Source organism: Nannobrachium achirus, assembly GCF_963921795.1.
Source record: "Nannobrachium achirus genome assembly, chromosome: 19".
NCBI lineage: Eukaryota > Metazoa > Chordata > Actinopteri > Myctophiformes > Myctophidae > Nannobrachium > Nannobrachium achirus.
This window is the reverse complement of record NC_137826.1, coordinates 39052659-39064687: the sequence shown is the minus strand read 5'-3', so window position 1 is coordinate 39064687 and position 12029 is coordinate 39052659. Positions and strand designations below refer to the sequence as shown.

Genomic DNA, 12029 nt, shown 5'->3' with positions numbered 1-12029 from the left:
CAACACGTTTAATGATGTGGTCGAGAGCTCCCCTAATACTCCAGATGTCAGGAACATTTTAGACATCGAATGTTCCCTTGACATGTACGTGGATACCTGCTTGATGCTTGAGCTGTAAAATAAGGAAGTAACAAACCACTTGCAGCATCTATGCATGTGGGAATGACTTTGATTGATTTGATTGAAGGCTTTATTAGAAGTTTGCATAGGAAAATGTACAGATTCATGACGGTACAGTTCACTGGTACAAGGTCTACTAAAAGGAGATCCATGAAAAGACTAAGCTTATTTCAACAGGAAACCATTAAAGTATCTCATATAACATTGAATGACAGACAAATAGAACACAGTACTATGCAGTAGATATGTAAAGAAAAAAAGAAAACAGTAGGTCTATACAATCAGTAAGTACAGTATATACAATATATACAAGGAAGGGGCAGGTAACAGTAAGTCTAAACAATCAGTATGTACAGTATATACAAGGAAGGGGCAGGGAGGGTAGGGTTGGGCTAGGTTTTTTACCAGTTGCGAACGGCTGCTGCCTGTAAGTGGTTTTTCAGGGCATTTTTAAAGGATGCTAGTGATCCACACTCCTTTATGGCCTTCGGTAAGGCATTCCACATTTTTGTGGTGTAGCAGAAGAACGAGTTCGACCCTTTCTTTGAGTTGACTCTGGGTTGAACGTGATCTGTGGCACTGCCTCTGGTGTTGTAATTATGGACATCCTTAACGTTTATAAAGTATTTTGACAGGTACTTGGGTATCATAGTGGTGTGGTGTATCTTGTACACCAGGCCCATTGCAAGTTGCTGTACTCTGTCATCTACTCTGAGCCACCCTACTCTTAACTGGTGAGTAGCGGTGAGGTGAGTCTGATAGGGAAGGTTAAGCAGGACCCTAATTAGTTTATTTTGGGCTGTTTGGAGTTTAGTTTTAAGGGCTTGTGGGGCGTCACGATACCATACGTGGACTCCGTAGTCAAAGAGGGGCTGGATTATTGCACCAGCTATGGTCTTCAGTGTGTTGAAGTTGACCATTGGGGCGATCCTCTGTAGGAAACGAGTACGTTGGTTGATTTTTGTTATTACTTTTGAAGTCATCTTTTCGCTGGAAAGATTAGCTTCAAGGATACATCCTAAGTAAGAGATTTCGTTTTTTCGTGTTATGACCTTGTCACCCACTTTGATTGTGAAGTCATCTACCTTTTTGAGATTATGATTTGATCCAAAGAGGATGGACTCGGTTTTTGATAATTTGTTGTCGTTAAGCCATGTGCAGATCTTACTCAGTTCAGAGTTAAGTGTCTTTTCAACCTGCAAGTGGTCCTTGCCTGAGACTAGGAGAGCCGAGTCATCCGCGAACAGGAACAGGTTGCAGTCGCAAGCAGATGCCATGTCGTTCACGTATATTAGGAACAACAGAGGTCCCAGTATGCTACCTTGAGGAACACCACAGCTTACTGGGAGTTTGATTTGGTCAGTCAAATAGAGAAGGCATGTGTCAGTGGAATGGGATTTTCTGAATCCAGATTGGAACTCGTAAATCAGATTATTCTCATCGAGATAACTTGCAATCTGTTCGTAGACTATTTTCTCCATGACTTTGGATATGGAGCTAAGAATGGAAACGGGGCGGTAGTTTCCAGGGTCTAGTTTGCTACCTTTTTTGTGCAGGGGGGTTACTTTTGCTAGTTTGAAGTCCTGGGGGACATGACCCTGTTCGATGGAAAGGTTAATTATGTGGGTAATGATTGGAGCAATGGTGGCGGCTGAATCTCTGAGAAATCTAGCTGGGATTTTATCAAGGCCAGTGGCCTTGTGCTGAGGTAGGGCGCTCAATTTTTTAAACACTTCATCAGTTGTCACTGTGGAAAGTTTAAAGCTGTCTTTTCTGACACCCAGTTTTTTGCAAAACAATTGCTTTGATATTTGGCCTCCTAGGGCAGGGGTCTTCAACAGGGGGTCCTCAGAGTTACTACAGGGGGTCCTCCAAATCTTTGTGTGATAGAAACTTTTTTTTTCTCTTTTTTTTATATTAACCACTTGAACCCTAGCGTCCATATTCTGAGAACTTTAGCCCAAAATAGCAGATCTACAAGAGCTTGTAGATCGGCTATTTTCGGCAAAGAGCTTTGGTGTAGAGGGGAAAAAGAGCAGACTAAGTACAGACTGAAAGGTGAAGTTTATTAAGTATTGACAGTTCAAGTGGTTAAATATCTGAAAACACAAATTGACATGAATCCAAAATACACTGATGATCGTGCTGTCAAACAATAAAACTATATGGAATCTATGAAAAGGTTGTGGGAGTCCCTGCTTAATCTCTCTCTCTCAACTAAGGGGTCCTTGGCCTGAAAACATTGAAAGACCCCTGTCCTAGGGCGGTGCTTCTCAACCTGGGGGTCGGGACCCCAGGTTGGTTTTGAGGGTGGTCCACAGATGACAGTGAACTTGCTTTTTAATACCTTAAAAATAAGAAAATAAAAGACATCATCAAAAGTAGGCTAATCAACAAACTATACTATAAAAAAAACTGGTCAAACATTTGCCAAATTGTCAAATAATATAAGAAAGAGGAAACGATTGTGAAAATAGCCGATCTACAAGCTCACAACCCCTCAAAATACAAATCGATTCAAGTTGAATGTAATGTCTCAACTCAAATTTCAAGTGCTTGTAAGGGTAGGGGGTCCCAAGTTCACATATGATTATTTTGGGGGGTCATGGCCTGAAAAGGTTGAGAACCACTGTCCATAAGATGTTTGAGGACTGTTGCCGGACTGGCAAAAAGAAGGGCAAAACAATCAGTCAAATAATTTGTTCTGTGTCAAACTCATTTTATATGGAAAAGACACACACTGTCACCTATATCCATAACTGATCATCTGCTTGTGTCAGCTGGCTTATATAGACAATTGTGTTCATGTGATAACGATCTTGCTTTGCATTTCGATGGATCAGTTGAACTTGATTGGAAAAAAAGTATTGCTCTCAGAAAAACAAATAATATATTAGGCTAATAAAGCATGGCAGGATATTATATAAGCCTGTTCTACTAAACAGCTGATCACCTTTGCTGAGGTAAAAACTAAACAAAAACAATGCTGCTGGAGTGCAGGACAGAAAGCGGTTACCTACTGTAGATAGATTATGGATTACAGCTTTACATAATGGAATGGACAAAGATTCCTTCCAGACTGGTAGGATGTTGTGTGGCCACATTTTCTTGTCATCAACCACTTTCATATTGCTATTAGATTATTGATAAGTACTGTGACAATGGTGCATCTGTGGTCTCTGTTCAAACTACTGCTGTGCACTTGACCTGGCTGGCAAGCCATACCAGAGCATCATGAGCCATAAAAAGAGTCTTTATCTAGCAGTTGTCAGGCTGCTGAACAAAAAGAGAGAGGGAGAGAGAGAGAGAGAGAGAGAGAGAGAGAGAGAGAGAGAGAGAGAGAGAGAGAGAGAGAGAGAGAGAGAAAAGACTGATTTGCACTATACTGCTCAACTGATTTGCACTATACTGATGAATTGTATCAGAACTGTATTGTACTTTTACTCCATCCATCCATCCATCCATCTTCAACCGCTTATCCGGAATCAGGTCGCGGGGGTAACAGTTCCAACTGGGACTTCCAGAGTTCCCTATCCTGAGCAACTTCCTCCACTCCTTCCGGGAGTAGGTGTTCCCAGGCCAGTGTGGAGATATAATCCATCCATCTGGTCTTTGTTCTGCCACAGGGTCTCCTCCCAGTGGGACGTGCATCGAGAACCTTCCTAGGTACTCAGGAGGCATCCTCCGTACTAGATGCCCGAACCACCTAAGCTGACTCCTTTCCAAATGAAGGAGCAGCGGCTCTACTCCAAGTCTCTCTTGGGTGATTGAACTTCTCACCCTATCTCTAAGGGAGATACCAGCCACCCTTCTGAGAAAACTCATTTCGGCCGCTTGTACCCGAGACCTTATACTTTCGGTCATGACCCACACTTCATGAACATAGGTGAGAGTAGGAAGACAGAGAGCTTTGCCTCACAGCTCAACTCTTTATTCTTCACTACAATTATTTGAAATTTTGAATTACTAGTTACAGTAGATTTAGATCATTATTACAAAACACAAATTAACCACTTCAGCCCTACAGTACCGTATATACATTTCAGCCATTTGAAACTAGCCGATCAACATTGCATTGTGAGCTTGTAGATCTGCTATTTTCAAAATAATTTCATGCATTTCAAAACTTGAAATGGGACATTCTGCATAATGAGTACTTTTACTTTGGTACTCTTTTGGTATTCTTAATAAATTAGATATGTCTATCTGCACATTGCCACCTTGCACAGACTTCCATAAAGGGGTGAGATAGATAAGTGGGGTGGAGAGAAGAACTGAACCACCATGGCCCCTAAAGTCAAACAAAAGAAGGACAAGTTTGACAAGTTGAATACATGAAAGGCTTTTTCTTTCTCTTCTTCTGGAATGACTGGCCCGAGGGAAGATAAGAGGCAATAACCCGAGTCTGTGTTTACCTATATCCTCTGATATGTGCACGACTGCACGCTGACTTCAATTTAATAAAAGTGGTTTGATATAAAAGTAAATGACAAAAAGGAGAATATCAGAACAAAAACGGAAGGAACATAGGTGGAGGAGGAAAAGAGCTGGGTGAGAGCATCAGGGCCATGGTGACACGTTTCAAGTTTAATAATGTCACGGAATGAGGGTTACGGAATGGCAGATCCAACCAGAATTACACACTAGACTAGAGCAGCAATTTATTTTTACTTTATTGTTGAGCCAGAAAGGACTTAGAGCAGCAATTTATTTGATTGTCGAGCACCCACTCTTTCAGTTTCACAAAAGGCTTACCTTGAGACAGCAATTCAGCAATTCATGCTTTAAATATCATCTAGGCTTGATGATTGCAACTCTTTATATTCCGCTCACCCTGGGGTGATAAGTCAGGCAGCAGCTCTTGTCCTCCTCCACCTGTATGTTTCATTTTTTATCTGATATTCTCCTTTTTGTCGTGAACTTTTATATCAAACCACTTCTATTAAATTGAAGTCAGAGTGCACATATCAGAGGACCTACAGAGTTGAAATAGGGAGAGGTTGACAGTGACACGCTGCCTGGTGTTGACCAGGCATCATAAAGCATCTGCAGCTGGTTCACAACGCAGAAGCACGTCTCCTCACCGCAGTGTTGACTTTGACAGCAAATTTTGATTTAGTTTCAGTCATGGTCTTTTGAATAAAATTGCATTTAGAGCTCTTTGTCCGTGCCTCTGCCTTTCATGTGCCGAGGTCCACTGACTCACTGCTGCGGTGAGTCAGTGGACTGACTGACAGGCTTAACTGCAAGGTGCAAACTTTATTGTGTTGGATAAATGTAGGCTTATTATAGTCCAATGTTTCTGGTTGCTATGGAAATTATATTATTAACAAAAACAAAAGCCTTATTAGGGGAGAAAGGACTTCTTTAGGTAATTCATTTTTGGTTTGTTTGTGATTGTACGACAGTGTTTTCTAATAAGCCTGACAGTTGGCTTGCCTTGTAGTATAGTATGCATGCATTGCACAGCCTAGCTCAACTTTTTTTCCCCTTTTTAAGCTGGGCCACCAGCTTCGGTAATCAGCTCATTTTCTTAGACGACCATTGATTACCTCTTCTGGATAGGCTATTCATGTCACATGGTAGAGCTAAGGGCCAATCGCAGGACAGTACCCCTCCTCCAGGCTATGGGGGAAATTAGCAGTGTTGGAAAAAGTACTCAAATGTTTTACTTAAGTAAAAGTATCGTAAGAGTATCAATACTGCACTGTAGATGTACTCAGTTATAAGTAAAAGTCCAGAATTCTAAATGTACTTGAGTAAAAGTATGAAAGTATTGTCATCAAAATGTACTTAAAGTAGCAAAAGTACAGATGAGACACGTTGTGAGCTTGTAGATCGGCTATTTTCAAAAAGCCTAGGTATGAATTAGGACGGCCGAGTGAGACACACGATCTAATTAGCTGCTACAGCTCTCAGCTGCGAGTGCGCACTGCCTGTACAAGTGTGTATGCTTCTACTTGTCGGGTGTCACGCAGCCAATATCAAAGGATGCGCGCTGCCCCGGTGCCTGGCTGTCTGACCTGAGAATGAACTGGGATGATGGGTCAGTCCACTTAATGAGCTTGAGTGTTTGACACGGGGGGAGACTGGTGATACCCCCCTACCTTGGAATAGTCCAAAATTTAGCTGAAATCTGATTGGCTCGAGGGGTTCCACCCAATCATATTACAGGTTTTGCAGCTGATCTACAAGCTCATAACGTGTCAAATCAGTGATCCGATATGGGCTTGTAGATCAGCTTTTTCGGCACAGACACACGTTGAGCAGACAGGGACAGAGAGAAAAACAACAAAACATACACAGCGCTACATTTGAGATAGTAACGTTACCCTCAAGGAAGAAAGTGATGTATGATAACTTGGGGATCAGGTGCACCATGTGGGTGAGCAAGCAACAGAACATCTTCTTCCTGGCTTTCTTCTTTCTTATCCAACATCATTATTAAAGCATAGGTAACTCTTCAAGCACAAACTAGTGACACATGATAGCACTTTATGAATGTCATGTGTGGGCTCCCAAATCAATATGAAGAATGGTTTGGTGTGTTGCAACAATGTGTCTAGTTATCTAAAGTATGGAAATTAGTCATATGATTATGTCATGCAAAAATAATCTAAAAGCTAGCAAGTCAAAAAGTCTAGATTTACTTCCATTATAGCAATGATGCTCCCCTCAAATCCCCCAAACCAGGACACCAGAGTTAAAGTGGTTAAGTGTTATGCATCTTGCCTGGTGCTCATTGGGGCTTAAAGGACATGTATAACAATATGTAGGCATCACAATATTATTGTTTCAGAAATTCAGTCCTAGTTCTCAAAATGTTCACAGGATCATAGATGTTGTTAAAAACTCTGAATTGCTGTTGAAACAAGAATTTCCTGTAATGCCAATCTCATATAGCCTATAGATCTAGCCTGTTTGTACAGTAGATGTATTATCAGACATAACGCTTAATTGTTTTCAATACTTTAGCTAACTAGACAAAGTTCTGATTGCATGCACTAATTTTTTGTATGTAATCATGTTCATTCTTCACCCATTCATAATAGCCCTACTGCTTCTTTTTTCCTTTCTATTTCCTATTCCATTTCTATGTACACATGCTTGACTCTTATTGCACATTCTTTCAAATCCAAACTCAGAAACGATTATTTTCCGATTTAAAAACGATTCTCGATTCAAAACGATTCTCTATTCAATTCATAGGATATCAGGATCTACTCCAGTCTGCTGGCCTAAAAGCAGAGTACATTTACGTGGCTTTTATTGTAAAGGTTTTATCAACTTATTGCAATAATGTAAACACACAAAGGTAAATCCAAGACAACATGTCTGATTTATTCATGCTTGCACACATTCTTTTAACTTGTACAAACAAAACATAATATCTAATGAAAAATTTAAGAAAAAAAAATCATAAATAAAATATATTAATTTTTTTTTTTTTTTAAATCGATTTTTGTTAGAAACCCAATTCGAATTCAAATCGATTTTTTTCCTGCACCCCTACTTTTTAACCCAGTGACCAGCTTATATATTGACTGTGTCAATTCTTGTTTTGCAGTAATCTGATCATAAACCAGCCTAAAACAACAAGTTAAACAGCACTTAATTGCCTTTCTCTCCTCATCAGTACAGAGTGCCGCACACACAGTCACACAGTAGTACAGGGTGATGTTCTCGAATCCACTCGGGTTTTACACAATGATCTAGTTTCAGTCATGGTCTTTTGAATAAAATTGCATTTAGAGCTCTTTGTCCGTGCCTCTGCCTTTCATGTGCAGAGGTCCACTGACTCACTGCTGCGGTGCACTGTCCCACTGATTGACAGGCTTAACTGCAAGGTGCAAACTTTATTGTGTTGGATAAATGTAGGCTCATTATAGTCCAATGTTTCTGGTTGCCATGGAAATTATATAATTAACAAAAACAAAAGCCTTATTAGGGGAGAAAGGACTTCTTTAGGTAATTCATTTTCGGTTTGTTTGTCATGATTGTACGACAGTGTTTTCTAATCAGCCTGACAGTTGGTTTGCCTTGCATGCATTGCACAGCCTAGCTCAACTTTTTTTTCCCTTTTTTGCAGTAATCTGATCATAAACCAGCCTAAAACAACACGATAAACAGCACTTAATTGCCTTTCTCTCCTCATCAGTGCAGTGTGCCGCACACACAGTCACACAGTAGTACGGGGTGTTCTCGGATCCACTCGGGCTTTACACATAATGATAGACAGACCCGAGGCAATACGACCGATTCTGACCCAGCCCAGAGTGATTATGATAAAATACGGATCGAAACTCGTACAGGTATCGGGTCCATTTGGGTGTTTTCGGAATTGGGGGGCCCGTGAAGAGCTCTACCGTACAGCTCTGGGGTGCTGTGGGGTATTTTCGGTTCGGGTGGACCTGTGAAGAACTCTACCAGGAAGTCCCACACTGTGTGGCTGAGGAGGCTGAGGTCCTCTGGTGTGTGGAGGCTGCAGATGTTTTGTCAGTCTGTAATGGCTAGCTCTCTCTTCCTTGCGATTGCATGCTGGGGGGGGGTGGGGTTACATTAATGCCACTCATTTCGCTCAGTTGTCTAATAGCGCGGAATTGCAGTTCCCCCCCCACCCCTGGCATGCCATCTGTTTTTAAATGCTGTACTGTCTTTGGCGCCTCCAACGGGATCAGTAAAGGTCTCATCTCATCTGTGACATAGCATGGAATCTGAAAGCAGATTGTCAAAGCAATGCCATGAGCCAATCCATGTAGTTTTATGAAAGGCACAGTGGGCCAAAATGATCCTGCACACTTTCTCAGGGGGATTACAGAAGCTTATCCCTGGCTGTGTCAAAACACATCCCATGGCTTTTGAGCAGCAGCCTTTTGTTTGTATCACAGAGCACAGGTGGGCATGAATGTAGTTACAAAGCTCCCTTGAAGGGTTTCTGGATTGGCGAATTGGTCATCGGCCAGATTTTCACTACATAATCCTCAGTCATCCAGTCATAGTATAGTGATAGAGTGACAGGAAACGGGGAGAGAGAGACAGGGATTGACACACAGCACCGATCGTCGGGGCTCAAACCTACGACTTGCTGTCTGGCTGCATTAGGGCCTTTTCTGAGCCATATATATATGCTATACCCTCACCCTATACTATACCCACGAAATGCGGGTAAGGCAACTTGCTATTTCCCTAAATGGTATTTTGGGGGCGTTATACCCGCTACCCATTATGCCGACTCCATTATTTGCACATGAAGGTGTGGCCGTGGGTGTGTTGTTGCCATTTCCCTAAAATTGGTATTCTGGCAACACTGATTTAGAAAAGCGGATTTCGGATCCTAAAACCACCCGTTATGCCAGCCGCTCTGCCACTTTGTTTGGTAGGGAGCGAGCTTGCTGACAATGGAATACATGGACTCTGGAGTAGGCACGCACTGGACAGCGCACAATGACAGTCAAAGATCTCCATTTGACCTAATTATCCATGAATCTCAGTGATTCTATTCTCACCATAATCAGCAGAAGTGAGTGTCAATTCCTTGTGTCATTTGTGTCTATATACGATGATAAGACAATAGAGATGGACATCGGTATCGGCCGGTATCGAAAATCGGCCGGTATTATATAAAATCGGCCTCAATCGGTGACCGGCCGGTCCTAACGTCATTTCCGGTTTTCCGCCGATCAAAAATGACACTCATGCGCAGTACGCAACATGTGGTTCGACGCACGCTGACCAAAACAAAACAGCAGCGAAGCTAACGCTAACAGACTCATGAAGAAAACATGTCGCGGATTTGGACTTATTTCACTGTGTGCCAGGATGATCCAAAACTTGCTCTTTGCATTGACTGCAAGCAAAAAGTAAGCCGTGGAGGATCGACCCCTAAGACGTTTGGAACAACAAACTTGAGACGCCACTTGGAAAAGAATCACCCCGTTTTGTTTAGCAAATACAAAGAGGATGATACTACTGCTAAAAGGAGCAAGAATGCAGCAGAGCCGCGCGCAGCAGAACCCCAGGAACCACAACCCTCCACTTCCACTGTGGCTCCTATTTTCGAGAACAACATTGAAAAGAACAAAGCACTCAACAAGAAAATAATAGAGATGATGGCACTGGATGACCAGCCGTTTTCCATGGTACATAATTTAGGCTTTGGAAATCTGATGAAATTTACGAGTCCACGTTACAAAATGCCAAATAGGAAATACTTTTCTGATAAAGCGCTGCTGGGGTTGTATGACGACGTTTCAAGCCATGTACACAAACTGCTCGACCTCACTGAATCCCCAGTCAGTTTCACCTCGGACAATTGGACATCTAACGTGAGCTTAATGCAAATGTTGAGTCTGACTGCTCAATGGCTGGACGATGAATTTGAGCGACAAAAAGTCCTTCTACACTGTGAAGAATGCCCTGGGTCCCACACCGCGGACTATCTAAGAGCCAAATTGGAAAAGATGCTGGAGGAGTGGAAAATAGACAAGGCGAGGGTACATGCTGTGGTGCGTGACAACGCTCGGAATATCACCAAGGCTGTGAGAGATGCCAACTTGCCGAGTTTACCGTGTATGGCACATACACTCCAGTTAGCGGTGAATGATGCACTGGACTCTCAACGCTCGATCATTGACGCTGTGGCAACAGGCAGGAGAATTGTGACGCACTTTAAGCACTCACCGCAAGGCTATGACAAACTCCACGCTATCCAAAGGGAGTTGGGTCAACCCGTGAAGCGCTTGCAACAAGATGTCCCCACTAGATGGAACAGCACGTTCTATATGTTGGAGACGCTGTTGGAACAGAAACGTGCCCTGAGCTTATACGCGACAGAATACGAGCTCCCGGTCGTACTCACCACAAATCAGTGGGGTTTGATTGAGAATTTGTTGACCCTCCTTGGACCTTTTGAGGAACTCACTAAGACAATTAGCTCCTCGTCAGCTACCGCCGCAGTTGTTATCCCCGAAATCACTGCACTGAAGCGCCTTCTGGAGAGACCAGCAGACACCGACCGCGGTGTGGGCACTATGAAAGCCACGCTGTTGGAAGCGGTCCAGAGAAGGTTTGCCGACATCGAGAAGAATCCACTGTACACTGTGGCTACTACTCTGGATCCCAGGCAAGTTATAACTTACTGCCAATAATGTTTTTTTTAGCCTACTACTATTCTTAATTAATCTTAAATGAATATACTATAAGCATTTAAAATGCTAATGTGTTTGCTTGGGTAGCCTATATCAAAACATAAAACGAATTATTTAAAATAAAAGGGTATTTTCTTTTGTATGTGCAGAATGCACAACAGACATTATGTATTTCCTGACTGATGTGGCTATATAATATAATTTCAGATTTTTTTTTATGTTCTTTTTGTCTGTTACAGATACAAAACCTGCTACTTCTCAACAGGAGTAAAGGATGAAGTGAAAAGGGTGATTCTGAACATGCTGGACACAGTGGACAGACCCATACGTGTTGAGCCTCCTGAGGAACCTGCCATCGAACCTCCAGCCAAAAAGGCAAGTCTACTGCATTCGGTGCACGAAGAGATACTGAAGGAGAGTGCCAACAATGAGGAAGAGCAACTGCTGGGCAGCCCAGCATCTGTGCAGTTACATCGTTACCTGTCTGAGTTGCCCATCAAGAGATCTGAAGATAAAACTGTAGATGATGTACTGAAATACTGGCGTGAAAACAAAACACGCTTCCCTGCACTTGCTAAGCTTGCCCAAGCCTATCTCTCTGCTCCACCTACAAGCGTCGACAGTGAGCGCTTGTTTAGCTCGGCTAGTAATGTCATGACTGATAAAAGAAACAGGCTTTCTGGTGAGAAGGCAGATATGCTTCTGTTTGCGAAGAAGAACCTGCCATTGATGTTTAAGTCACTTAAACATCCCAACCCTGAC

General features: G+C 42.4%; 1 protein-coding gene across 6 annotated transcripts in view; it reads right to left on the bottom strand.

The window, feature by feature from the left end:
* The window catches only part of rxfp2a (relaxin family peptide receptor 2a), a gene marked incomplete at its 3' end in the record, with an annotated part of 159427 nt that overhangs the window by 34001 nt on the left and 113397 nt on the right, over positions 1 to 12029 (bottom strand). The window lies entirely within an intron of this gene.